The sequence below is a fragment of the Prinia subflava genome, chromosome 16 (assembly GCF_021018805.1).
Source record: "Prinia subflava isolate CZ2003 ecotype Zambia chromosome 16, Cam_Psub_1.2, whole genome shotgun sequence".
Classification (NCBI taxonomy): Eukaryota; Metazoa; Chordata; class Aves; order Passeriformes; family Cisticolidae; genus Prinia; species Prinia subflava.
In genome coordinates this window covers 9,252,520-9,265,336 of record NC_086262.1, presented here as the reverse complement: position 1 = coordinate 9,265,336, position 12,817 = coordinate 9,252,520, and positions in this window count along the sequence as shown.

The following is a 12,817-nucleotide window of genomic DNA, read 5'->3' as shown; positions in this document are numbered from 1 at the left end:
GTTTACAGAAAAATAAGGCTCCAGGTTTCCAGCATTCATTAGCACCAAGTTTTTGTGAGCTCCCTTCCCCTTGATCCTAGCTAAAATTGGGGTTTCTAGCCTAAGAAACAGCATTGACAGGAGCTGCAGGTGCTGGCTGCCCGAGGATGAGGTCTGGAGCCTGTGCTAACCAGTCACAGGCTCTGCTCTGTGCTGCTTTTACAGAGGACGGTAATACCTCAAGTTGTAACAGCAGCTCGGAGGGAGCAGCATAATTGATAGGCCTGAAGAGTGCAGGTAAGTAGGAGGATTGTATTTATATCCCTGGCACGAAACCCAAAGGGAACGGGGCTATTGCACACTGGCTAAAGTGCTTGAAAATTGCCACCGATTCTTTTTTGTGTCAAGTTCTTCAGAGATTTAGTTCACCCCTCCATAGAATCCCACTTAATGCCTCCACAATTCACGTTTAACCATTATCACTAGCAACCTGCTCATAAATGCTTCTTCCTTGTTAGATTCCACAACCAGGAATCAAGGGGAGATGATACTGCTGTTCCCTAATACAAAGAAAGGAGCCACAACATTTCACAGCACAGCCCATAAAATCCCAACTCTTCCCCACTTTTTCACCAGCCTGGTTAACGGAAGAAATTTGATATTTTTGTACCTTGAAATGACTAACCTTCTTAGGCTTAGGAGAATAAATTAAAGTTGAGCCAAAGTATGCCTCAGCTGCAGCAATGGGCAGATTGATTTGCTTTCCATCTGGGAGATTAAATTCCACTGCCAAAAAAATGGCACCAGCATAATTAGCTGTCAGTCAAGTTGCAAAGAGACAGACTATGTGGGATAATTGAAAGCCCTGCAGCTTCTCATTACATACAACAGTAGTCCTATTTGCAAATTTCCACCTTGAGGAGGTTCTCCCAACATGGTCAGGATTGTACTCATTCCTCCTGGCACATTCTTGTGAAGAGAAACAGGAGCGTTTTGCAGAGATGGATTAATTTTAAGTAACTCGCTTAACCTAAGTTGGTTATAATATATTTGTCAACAGCCCCTGACAGCTCCACTAGACTTTAATTGCAAACAAATCCAAACAGCTAGAAGGAAATGGTACATCTCCCACTCTGGTTACGCCCAGGAGACACCTTCACAGGCATAAAAATCACCTCCCTCCCTTTGCCTTTATTTTTTCTCCGTGCACTGTGTCTCCTGCAGTAATACTCCTATTCAGTAAATTGTAATTCATAATAAACCCATCAGTATGCGACATTACAAACATGTACCTTTCATAAAATAATGAACTCTCCTTTTTCTTCCCCTGTTTCCTGAGGCTCGAGCATGCTTTAGCAACTGCTGAGTGTGCAGGAAAGTTTGGAATCTTAGAAGAGAATCGCAGAATGGTTTGGGTTGGAAGGGTCCTGGAAAATCAGCTGGTTCCAACCCCCTGCCATGGGCAGGAACACTTTTCACTAGACCAGATTGTTCAGAGCCCCATCCAGCCTGGCCTTGAGAAAAGAGTAGATCTGATGATCACTCAAAGCCTTACTGAAGGGTGTGGAGTAATCTTGGTGATGAGGCAGCGGGCAAAAAGGGTTCTAAAAGTAAAATATGTTACTGCTTTCATCCTAAAACTATAGGGAATATGTAATCCACATTTTTCCTGTGATTATAATGGGAGTCAGCACTGCCTGCAATCTCCTTTTAGGGCGAGATGTAGTTTCTGTCCCTCTTCCCCGATAAACTGAGCAGAATTGGGTCCATCCCACTCTCCAAGCTCCCAGTTTTCAACAAGGCACGGTTACCACCATCTCCTGCTGAAAACCCCGGCCCATCCTTCCCTCCCCAGGAGAGGAGGCAGCCGTGCCCCGCCTCGCAGCTGGGCGTAACCTGATCACATCTACAATAATGTGATTTATACCAATGTCCCGAGGTGGGAGGGATGGGGGAGGGTTCGGGGGCTTCATCTGCTTCTGGCGGCTTCAAAGTTCTCCACCCAGAAAAGTTACTGGTTCCCACAGAAGAGGGAGCCAGTGTCACACCTCCCACACGGCTGTGAAACCTCCGAGCTAATAAAGCCCGGACTAATACACTAATAACTCTTCTTAAACCAGAGCTTTCATTATAAATGTAATTTATGTTCACCTTTAAGAGCACCACAAACCTGAGCCCTCTCACAGGCACAGATTTGCCTCTTTGCCTCCCTGCAGCACTTCCTCAACACTGGGACACACTGGTGTGAACTGGGAGCCAAACTGGGAACGGAGCAGGTGGTTCATAAAATAAGTTAAGCCAAAGTAATGAGTTTGCTGCTGTGGTGTGGGAGAAGACTGGGTTGGCACAACAGAGCAAGACAGAAACTGCAGAAAACAGTGTGAAACTATTCCTGATTATTCAGGCTCCATCAGAAATATAAACATGCCAATCTACTCCTATGTCTAGAGGGAGCAAGTCAGGATTTAGCACACAGACAGGTCTCACGCTGGCGTATCCTCATGTATGTTAGGAATGGGAAAATTGCCCCTCTTGTCTGTGCACAATGCCCCTTTATGATTTATTAGACAGTCCTCTTTTTTTGCCTCAATTACTCACTTCAAAAGAGGGTGGAAATGGGACATTCCTAGCCCTAATACTGAATGCATGTAGTCAATAAAAAAGAAAAAACACTGAAAAATGTTTAAAGGGAGGGTGCTTAAGTTATTGCAGCCCTTGGGAGCATTAATGTATGTGCCAACAAGTTACTGTATGTGGCTTTAACATGCTTATTTATTCTGCTGTGCAATAAAACTCTCTCTTAAATAGTGCCAAAACCTGTTTGCCATGGCAACCCCTCATCACACGTGTTCCAGTAGTACTTACAAGCACCTTCTTAAAGAGAAATACACAGCAGGATGAATGTCTTGTGACCTTCAGGGCATTTTACAAAGTTTTAAGCACCCAAGTAAATATTACTTTGGACTGAAATATTTATTCCAGGTTTGGTTTTTTTTTTCTTTTTGAGCAACATTAAGCAGTGAAGCAAAGCTTGTTCCTTGTTCACTTCTCCCCAAGTGGAGCTCTAATGACTTGGACAAAGCACAGAGCCTGGTTTTTACCTGGCAGGGCTCAGGTGTTGCCAGTTGGGTGAGGAAGCATGGTAGGGATCAGCTGATCTTCTATAGTTTCAAGTGCACTGCAGCTGTTCCTGGTGTAATTAGTCATCCTTTGTACTGTCAAATACAAGAAAATAGATGTTTTCTCTCCTCCCATCCACACAAATGTTTGCCCAGTGTAGCCACTGGCATGGAGTTGAAGCATGCACATGTCCATAACAAAGCCATGTCCATAATAAAGCCACTAACACTGGTGTTACACTTCAGTCCTGCAGGTGCCCAGGAAAGGGGTCAGTCCTGCTTTCTTTTACCACTGTTTTATTTACTGCTGTGCCTAAACAAAACTGGCAAGACCAGCTCATTCCCCACATCACTGGGTGACACATCCATGGACCACTGCAGGAAACTGCACGGAGTAGGTCTGGGTTGTCCTGCTAAGCCATTCTCCCACAACAGCAGGCTGCAGTGTGGGAATGTCTGTAGGGAACCAGGGAGGGCTGCCCTGTTCCCTGTCCAGCCATCATCTTTCAGCTGGAGACAGCACTAAACAGAGGAGCTCCCTCAGCCTTTCCACATACAAATTCCCAGTGACTCAACAAGCAAAACCTTATTGATGGTGGTTATATTGAAACCTTTTTTATCACCAATGGCTGTTTGTCCTGTTGTCACAAGCAGGAGCAGTGAAGGAGCAGCCAGGCAGGTTCTGTCCAGGGAGTGGGGGTACCCCAGGAAAACTTAATTTCCAGGAGTTATCCTATCTACCCTTCCCTCTTCCTTTCCTTCTCACCAGCTTCTCTTGGGGTTCCCACTCCTTTCCTTCCCTTTTCATTTCAAAGAAGATGATTTAATATTTCCCAAACCCACCACAGGACTGTACAGGATGATGAAGCACCTTTGTTCCCCAGGACTGGAGAGGGCAGGGCTGGCTCAGCGAGCTCAGGTGGCTGAGCCCATCAGAAATGTCTGGTGGGGCCTCCTGAGAAGCCCCTCCCCAACTGCTACAAGGACCCTGCCTAACAGCACATCCTGAAAAACCCCCACAGCCCCCAGGAAGGATTCCCAGTGCCCTCCATACTGGAGGTGGTACTGCCTCCAGTTCATGTTTAGGGCATCCCTGAGGGCGTGTTCACTTCACTGAATTCTGCTAGTAAGATTGCTAGGGGGAAAAGAAGAGATATTTTGGTCCTATGGCATCGTATAGAACCACAGAATCTTTTAAGTTTGAAAAATATATAAGATGAACAACTCCAACCATTAACCTAACACTGCCAAGCCCACCACTAAATACCATGACTTTTTACACAATGAAGTTCATTTTAATCTTTACATTTTCCTCAGAGCTGACAAACTTTTCCCACCTAAATTCCCTGTCCCAGGCCCTGCTGCAGACCATGGAGGGAAAGGACTGGTCCCAGTGAGGCACAGGAACATGACCAGATATGGCTGTACAGACATTCCTGCTTGTTGCCAGCTCTAGGGAAATGCTCCCTCCAGCACCCAGGAAAGAAATCCTAGAAAGCACCAGCAAACAGTTGTTTTAAAAATAAATAGATGTATATAAAGCAAGAAAAGAAAACAGTGTATTCTTAATGCTCCATTATTAACGGTGCTCAGGAAGGGATTTTCTGCTTTACTGGAGCATGTAACAGGCTTAAATAAGAATCCCTATCAGAATATAATTTTGTAATTATGCAGATAAAATGTTGTTCTTGTAATAACAGCATAAACACTCACAAGCTGTGTTGTTTACACGTTTCTGTAAATGGCAGGGATGTCTCCCAGGTTGCACTTCCATGAAGACCACAAGCATGTCACCCTGACAAACCACAAATCATTTAAGACTCCAGGCATTTAATAGTGTTGTCCTGTTGGTTTTAGTGGGGCTTTCAGCTACTGGCTCCTGGCAGGATTCCTGAAGCAGTTGTGCCAGGCAGAAAGCTGATTTCCCAGCCCTATGTTATTAATTAACCATTTCAGCACCAACTCAGGTGCATCCTCTAATTCTCAGTGAAGCCCGTAAAGAGGCTGAGGGCTGTTTTGAAATGCCTCAGATTTACTCTTCATCTCCCGAAACAACAATACCACACCTAAAAAGAAATAAATCATAGAATGGTTTGGGTTGAAAAGGACCATGAAGATATCCCATTCCACACCATGCCATGGGCAGGGAGCAGGGACCCCTTCCACCAGCCCAGGCTGCTCCAAGCCCTGTCCAACCTGGCCTTGAACACTGCCAGGGATGGGGCAGCCACAGCTTCTCTGGGCACCCTGTGCCAGGGCCTCCCCACCCTCATGCTGAGGATATACCCTCTTTCTTTCTTCTTAATTTTCTCAGTGACTAACATAGAATATAAACACAGCACTTGCACGCCTGCAGCTCTGACAGGACATAACTCAAAAATTCCAAATGTACAGAAATAAAGTCTAACAGCTCTGTACAGTAAGTGATTCCTTCTGGTAAACTGTGACCCACTTCTATGCTATCACAGCAAATATGCATTTTACTGCTCTGGCAGTGGGATCGATCCCTTCCACAGTAAGTGTTTAAACAGATACATGCTTTGCTGGAGAACTGTTTTTGGATCAGCGCCATGAGAACTCAAATTTGTGCTGAAATGTCTAATTATGAACACTTCTGTCATGTCTTACAGCTTCCCAAACCCCAACTGGAAAATATCTTTATTTTATACTGGTGTCATCAGTTTAGACAAACATATAAAGTTCCATTTATTGAGCTGCAGTTTTGCAGTGCATTTGCAAAATTCAGAAAATATGTTAATGTGTGATTTCTCCAAAAGGCAGGCACAGAAAACACACACTGATCTACTTGTGCATGTGTTTATAATTATTTCTGTACATTACTGTGTCCAAATAGCTGTTAGAAAAAATTCCAGGATAGTGTGGATATGTTTAGTTTTACCCCAGTGTCCATAAATGCATGAGAAATCTCTGCTGCCTAGAGACTTCTGAAAGTCTCACTCTAGCTGGAATCAAATATCAGGAATGATACCTATTACTGCACCCCCCTTGCCTATCCCATTATAACTTGGAAGCATCACAATATTTTGTGTCATTACATAGTGCTGAAGGCATGAAAATTCTCCAGGCTGATTAACATGTTAGAATTTCTCACACGAGCACCTAATCCATCGGAAAGGACTGTTGGGTCTCAGCTGATCATTCATTTGTCTCATTGAAACACTATGACTCCGTTTTAAGAGCTCTTTTATAGACTCGTATAAAGGAGAAAGTGAACTTTTTAACATGTTTGCACTTCACTAAGTCAATACACATAAAAAGAAGTACAACTGGGGTTCCTATATGGATATACAGTGCAGAAGTGCTAAGCTGGTAAAGAGATACATCTACTAGCTAGGCAAGAGATTAACTTTATTTATTTCCTTTTCTTTAAATTGTTAACTTCTTCCTAGAGATGCAAGGGACATTCAGGAATGTGACAGCAGGATGAGTCAGATCCCAGACTCCCCAGACAGATGTTTTACCCAGTACATTCATGTGTGATTTTTTTTTTCCCCTTAAATCATTTTCTTGGAATAGTCTGTGTTACTCTGTGGGTTGCTTTGCTGTTGCTTTTGTGTCCTTTGAATCCCAAATCCAGAAGCAGTGCAGGATTCCCAGAGCACTGTCATTCTCTACAGAACCTCTCATACAGCTCAAGACACAATCTCTGTCCCAACAAGCTTTTCTGGCCCAGTTACCTGACAGGAGGGTCACGGAGCAGTGGTGAGGATTAAGAGTCTGTTTCTCCTGCAGGAAAGTCTGGTGCACTTGTCCATCCTGCCCCCAAATAACTAACAATAGTTTATAAAGCTTGGTGGGGTGTTTGACCACCCCAATTTACCGAGAGCATCTCCTTCTCCCCAGTATCCCTGGTTGTTGTCCAGATCATTCCCATGCCAGTACAAAGGTCTGAGTCATAGGAGAGAGAAGATCAAGCTCTGCAATGGAAGTGTTGGAGGCACTTGCCCTCCTCTCTGATGCCTCTGAGATGCCAAGAGAAAGACTTAGAGGAAGCAAGACAAAGAATCTCAACAGCTGCAAGATGCAGCAAACAAAAGAGACATGTTTTTTAAATAGAAACCATCAGTACCAATAGAGTTGTCTACTGCACTTTGCCCAAGTGAATTTTTATTAAGCTCTGTAAAAGCTTCCAAATCTGAAACTTTAAAAACCTTTTTTTTTTCCTGCTTAAAATGAAATTTGAAGTGGCAAGTTTTATTAAAAACTAATGTTAAAGCAAGAGCACAGCCAAGAGAATCACTGAGATGAAAAATGTTATCAATTATCATTTAAACATCTACATCTTCAAGAGTCATCCAAAACCTGTCAGAAGGAAGACAAGCAGGATCTCCCAGCCAGATGGCTGAAAGAGCACCAGCCAGCCCTTCCCATGGACAACTCCCTCCTTCATATCTAACTTGCAAGATGTTCACATCTCTGACAAAGTTTAAAGAAAAATGTTTGATCCGAAATTAATGACCTTGGTGTAGCACCATTGACTCCTCAGTTTGCAAGAACCTGAGTGGTGCTCAGGAAAGTACCAGAAGAGAGTGGTAAAAAAGAACAAACTAAACTAAGCAAACAGATTCAGACAATCCACTTGTATTCAGAAAAGAACCCTCACATCAGTCAAAGCGAAAGTTGCAAGTTGTCTTGGATAGTGTTTCAGTTAAAGCCCTTCCAGGTTGGGAGTGGGGTTTTTTTTTGTTTCCTTGAAAAGGACACACGATAGCCCAAACCCTCTGAAGGGTGGCAAAAGCCACAAAATTCTCAGCCTTGGCCAAACATTATCTTTTCCTAAAAATACTATTCTAGGCTGTTATTTGACCAAAAAGTTGTGAACATTTAAACCAGAGTGAACCACAGGCTACAGACAATGCTTATTAGAAACAGCCTCAAATTATATGTACAGTTGGATACTGTGAACTTGAAATTATATAACAATAATTCTTATTGGAAGATAATCTTCCTGGAAATGAGGGCAGAAATTTATGCTGCCCTCTCCTTTCTGACACTACATTGAGAAATACCCTGGCAATTCATGGTTTATTACCATGAAATGAAAGTATAAAGGAGGAGATCTATCAGGGCAAGCAGACCTGTAGCAGCTGGATCAAGATAAATACATACAACAGAGAAAAATGTTCATAGCTAAGTCTAAAAATGTGAGGGAACCCAACTCTTTGCGCAGCTCCACAGGTTTAATGCAAGTAACTTATTGTAATAGCCATAACTGTATCAAGGACATAACTGCTGCTTAAAATAACCCAGAGAATTAAGCACTCACACTTGGATAAATCTGGAGCTTCACGATGGCAGCATTTCCATTTATAAAACAGGGATGGAAACCAACTGGGACCCACCAAACCCACTGCTGTGCTCTGCCAACAGCAGACAAGATTTCCGGTGCCAGGCCAGTTTGCTGTGGAGGATTAGGGATGAGCAGGTCTGGGCCCCAGGAGCTGGATGACAGACATAGTGAGAGCAACCCTAACACAGTAAGCCTAACCCCAGTGCCCCCAGAGCCTGTTCAAACACACCAACATCAGCTGTCACATATAAAAGGGTTTGAGAGCACTGGCATGCAGAGTATTCTCTCCAAGTCTACACCAAGCTATAGTCTTGAAGGGAAATCTTGATTTATGTTTCTATATACTCCATAATCAACCTCATGACCCAGGAATTAAGAGAATTTTGAAATAATTGCAAGCTTCTTATATAACTAGGGAATTTGTTTTTCATTCCCACCCTCCAACAAAAAGATTTTGACTCTTCTGCTTCCACATGATCCCACACCCTTCCCAACAACAAGCTTATTATCTTTTGATCCCAAAAGGATGTGAAGAACAAAAGGACATGAAGGTCTTTGGGTGCATGAATGCAGGACAGCAAGCCATATGCAAGCAGTGTTTGACTGTTTCTACTGTTCCCCTGACTCCCAAAATTCTCTGAAAGACCTGGTGGAGTTTATGTTATGATGGGCAACTTGACAACAATCTGAAATATGTACTATCCAAAATACAGTCTGTGACACAAGTGGTCTAGGCAGCAAATACAATGTTTGCCCATGTGTTATGATTCTACGAACATGTGGAGTAGCATAAAATGAGATTTTGAAATGCTTTATAGTTTAACTTCACTACCTCACTCAGTGCCTCGTTAACTAGGTCTAATTTTAATCAGCCAACAGTCTTAATTGAGCAGAATTCTCTTCCAAGGGATGGTGGGAATGACATCACTGCCCCATCACATTTATTCAAGGCACAGCATTCCTGGAATGCTTGTCATTCCACGGGCTTTGTTTCAGAAACCAGGAGCAGTATGATTTTACCCAGCCCTGGTGAGTGTGCAGGTCCATTTCATCATTCTTCTCACAACAGGACTATTGGAGATCCAAGTTTCTAAGTATGATCACCATGACTGCTCCCATCTCACAAAAAGGTGGGAAGAGAAAGCCATCCCAAAGACAGACTTGGGAGCAAAATACTCTGGCCTTTCAGTATTGAGACTATTAATTGAAAGATCTCTAATTATCATTAGCTCTAAGAGGTAAATTTTTCAAGCAGCTCCTTATTTTTTTACTCCTTTTTTAAGACAACCTATTTCCTTTTAATTAAGAAGCCAGTGGCCTTCTGAGGATAAACAAAAGGGAGAGAGACCCCCAGCCAAGTGAACAGGATCCACTCTCTGATATGCAGTTTGTGCATGGTTAATGGATGTTGGCCATTAATATTTCTTACCCTTTTGTCTGTGTTCTCTGTAATAGAAACCCCTGTCTAGACTGAGTGGCTACTACAAGTAATCCCAGTAATATCCAATAAAATCACTCTGAAATGTGATAGCTATAGTTATCAAGGAGCACCAGGATTAACTTGATTGATTGAACAATGGACTTCTGGTTTTTAACATGATCTATATGTATCCCAAAAAAATTTTAAAAATATACATAAGGTTGTAAAACCTTCAATGCTGGCCAACTTATCATAGTCTGTAAGTGTACTGACACACCCTGAAAGGAGAGGGATTAGTGCTGCTCCAAAATTAAAGGATAAATGGCAATGGTCATAAAGAAATACTTTCACTTAACCAACTTCTGCAAGGACAGGACACACCACCCTCTCACTGACAGCCAGCAAACAAAAACACAGATACTCAATCTTTGCTTGAAAGCTCTCTGCTGAAAATACTGCAAAAATCTTCATTTGTGATCTAAGTCTGACCGTGAGAACCACCTGCTTTCCCAGAGTGGCCTCTGAAGTGTCTCAATAAATCCCTCTTTCATTGAACAAAGAGAATTTGGTTCTTCCAAGGGGTATGAGAGCCCGTGGAATGCATTTGCTGAATTTACACAAGCAGCAAAGTGTCTAAGCCCAGGTGTAGGGCATCATCCACTTCTATTTTGAGCCCAAGATGGATTTCCTGCTGACCTAGGTCTGCAACTGTGCATCCAATACCTTTGCTTTGAGCTTGGTTCGTTTATGGTGGGTATGCCTGATCTTTCTGAAGACTGAATCACATCAGTGAATAATTAATTAGTCAGAGATACCTGGAACCAAAACTCCTGCACTCACTTCCAGCTCTGCTCATAGTCCTCTTTTTGAATTTGTTCAAAATCTTGAGTTCTTTGCATGGGCTGGTATGAGTCTGGAAATGAGAAAAATGTTCCTTTCTAGTACAAAAGAGAGAACATTCAATAACTAAATGCATGCCTAACTTGAAGAATAATTACTTCTTAAATTAGAAAAGCATCAACCTTTAGGAAAGTTGCTCAATAAATCAGTTTAATCCAAGGAATCTCCATCTAAAGAACCACATTTTATTTCCAGAGTTCATAATCAGTTCCCAGGAAACTGAAAGGGAATGATCTTGAGTTTGCAGCAGTACGCAGCTGTAGAAAAGCATCAGTATTGACACCAGGAATTTTAGTGAGGCACAGTCTCTTAGGAATAGGTTTTGAATGAACAGGCACTAAGAGGGGGTTTTTTGCTCATTTGTGGTATAGCAATAAACAATATGTCTGCAAAGGAATAGAAAGCTACTAACCTTAACAAACTCTTCTGATGCTCAGGATATTTCTGCATCAGATGTACAATGACACAAAACATTCAGGCACTGTCTCCCACTGCAGCAAAAAGGCAAGCTTCCCTCCCCAGCACCTCTGCCTTCCCTTTTATAATGCACCTGTGGATCACATTTCCCTTGGTTCCTGCATTAAAATGGCAGAACAGGGAGGTCAGGTTTGTTTGAAGAAACAATTAATCCTCTCCCTGTACTGCCAGTTGTTAAGTAGCTCAACCTTACTCACCTGGGACTGGTCTGATGAAGCAGAGCTGCTTGTTCCCTTTGTTCCTGCAAGTAATCCAAATCGAGCAGGGCAGGAAATGAAAGAGAATTCAGACCAAAAGTCCTCCATTCATTATTAATTTTTGTTTTTCTGGTGGAAACATTCTTATTGGTGCAAGCTGGGGATGTACCTACTGCCCAACTTTGCTCAAATTCCACCCAATTCCAACATTTAAAATGAGCAAGAGGTGAATACTTCAAATACTTCCCATCCACCACCACTATGGAGCTCTGACAGTTCCTTAGAGGAGGATATGGTCCATGTCTAGCAAAACATGGTTAAAGAGCTCCCATTGCTGACCTGACATTGAACCTTTCCCCGAGCTGTTCTCAGTGCAGGAAAATATTTATTTTATTACAGCCCTGCAGAACTCATCCCAGTCCAGGCACTCAGATTAAGACCAAATGTGTTGAGCTTGCATTAGGTGAAGTTATGAGATCTGTATTTTGAATTTTATCTTTTTGGTAGATGCTGGTGGTGCTGGAAGGGCACAAAATAAAAGAATTGCAATAATAACAGTGCTCGTGGCTGCATGCAGGTTCTGTTGGGGACTTCATAAAGGGGATAGCCCTACCCTGTGTCAAATGTTGTTTTCAAAGTCTTATGTAACACGAGTCTCCCTGAATCCTAAGAAATTCCTTTTACAAGGAAATTCACGAGGCTCTCCTGGCTGGCTGAGCAACATCAGCCCTTCCAGTTTTGGCTTACGTCAGCTCCCTGCACATCACAGACATCTCCAGACCCAGCTTAGCAGCACCACCCACCACCCCAGCACCAGCAGGGAGATGGAGGAGGGAACCTCTCCCCAGCCAAAAAGGAAAGGTGTCAAGGTGGGGAGAGGTCACAGGGCACACGTGTCTCCAGGAATAACCCAAACCTGATCCTGGGAATCCTGCAACATGAGAGAAGAACCAGCTGACCTGCACTGAGACCTAACTCAGGGGTGTACATGCAGACACCAACAAAGCACACTCATTTATTTCTGATTTTCACTGCATTAATAGCTATTTCAATAGCAGTGAGAGAACTGAAATCTCATGGGGTTAGACATTGATGAAACCATTAAGGAGTTTTCTCACCGAAATTTCTAAGTAATCCATGTTCTCATAGTAACAGCAAAATCCCTGTTTAAAATATAATTGCAAATATCCTGTTTCTTTTTATTGCTGAGTTGATATATCAGACCTGGGATATGAGATATATGATATTTCCATTACAACCATAATGTCTCCTTGGGACCTATATGGTGTCACTGTGTATTACCAGACTTCGAGAGTGATCCTGAATACAAGGATTTTATTTACTAAAATATCACATATACTAGTTCCTAGTCCATCTATTGTAATACAAAGAAAATGAAAACTAATGAGAAATA